Source organism: Muntiacus reevesi, chromosome 17 (genome assembly GCF_963930625.1).
Source record: "Muntiacus reevesi chromosome 17, mMunRee1.1, whole genome shotgun sequence".
NCBI lineage: Eukaryota > Metazoa > Chordata > Mammalia > Artiodactyla > Cervidae > Muntiacus > Muntiacus reevesi.
This window is the reverse complement of record NC_089265.1, coordinates 53288307-53289811: the sequence shown is the minus strand read 5'-3', so window position 1 is coordinate 53289811 and position 1505 is coordinate 53288307. Positions and strand designations below refer to the sequence as shown.

Sequence of the window (1505 nt, the reverse complement as noted above, 5' to 3'; positions counted from 1 at the left end):
CATGACAAATGTTGGTGAGATATAGAGAAAAAGGAACACATGCACACTGTTTCTGGGAATGCAAACTGGTGATGCCTCTATGGAAAACAGTATGAAAGTTCCTCAAACACTAAAAACAGAATTGTCTTATGATGCAGCAATTCTACTCCTGGGTATATATCCAAAGAAAGTAAAAAAATGGAACAATGGAGCAGGTGACTTCCACCACCTTTTTCCCTGCTCCTTGATGCCAGTAGCTTGTGAGTGGCATCCATCATGGCAAGAAAATAATAGGTTGCCATGGAAACAGTTGTGCAGCGGTAACCCGAGCCCACAAGGGACAATTTGGATTCAAGTTGTAAAATTGGTTGTAATCAACCATAGAAAAATGTTTGTATCTGGGAAGCAGTCATCACTTTTTCTGCATCAGATAACTCATAGTGGTGAGAAACTCTCTGAAAAATATGGGAAGGCCTTTTGTCGTGCCTCAAACCTTGCTCAACATAGGAGAGTTCATACTGGAGCAGACAGCCAGGACCCCAAGATGGAGTCAGTTTTACCTCTGAAAGAGAAGAAAACTCCTGGATGTCAAATTAAGAGAGCTGCCAATCTGGGTACTAATGCAGGATTTCATCCCTAAAGGCATTGGTAGAGTGTTTCAAAAAGGCTATTACCAGTATTACAAGTATCTCAGCATGAAAAAAGGGAATGTCGCTGGGCTTTCTATGGTGCTGGCAGCTTATGTACTTTTCAACCGTTGCCATTCTTACAAGGAACTTAAACAGGAGCAACCAAGCAAGTAGCACAGAAGTGGGCACGCTCTGCATTCCTGAACAGGAACTTTGCCAGACACTCCTGAGTCCTTTCATACCCTAATGGAGAATTAACATCCAATAAAAGATGACTGGTTTAAAAAAAATCTCTTATAGCAAATTTCAAGTCAAGTATTACTAAATATAATCATCAATTCTGTATAATTACATCCCCATGAGTTATCTATTTTATAACTGGAAATTTGTAGCTTTTGAAGACCTTCATCCTTTTCACCCTTCTTGCAAAATTTATGAACTCCTTATTGCAAAATTCAGACTTAAATGGAAGAAATAGAGAAAACCACTAGGCCAATCAGGTATGACCTAAATCAAATCCCTTATGATTATACAGTGGAAGTGACAAATAGATTCAAGGGATTAGATCTGGTAGACAGAGTGCCTGAAGAAGTATGGGGTGGGGGTGGGGGTGGGGTTGCAACATTGTATAGGAGGCAGTGATCAAAGCCATTCCTAAGAAAAAGAAATGCAAAAAGGCAAAATGGTTATCTGAGGAGGCCTACTCATATGTAATAACTGAGAAAAGATGTGAAAGGCAAAGGAGAAAAGGAAAGATATATCCTTTTATAACTCTGAATGAGGAGTTCCAAAGAATAGCAAGGAGAGATAAGAAAGTGATCCTGAGAAAGTGATCAATCACTTGCATTGATCCTAAGTGATCATTGCAAATATAGAGGAAAATAGTAGAGTGGGAAA

General features: G+C 39.3%; 1 pseudogene; it reads left to right on the top strand.

The window, feature by feature from the left end:
• Positions 1-523: 523 nt before the first annotated feature.
• Positions 524-782, top strand: LOC136148351 (ATP synthase subunit f, mitochondrial pseudogene; annotated as a pseudogene).
• Positions 783-1505: the final 723 nt, after the last annotated feature.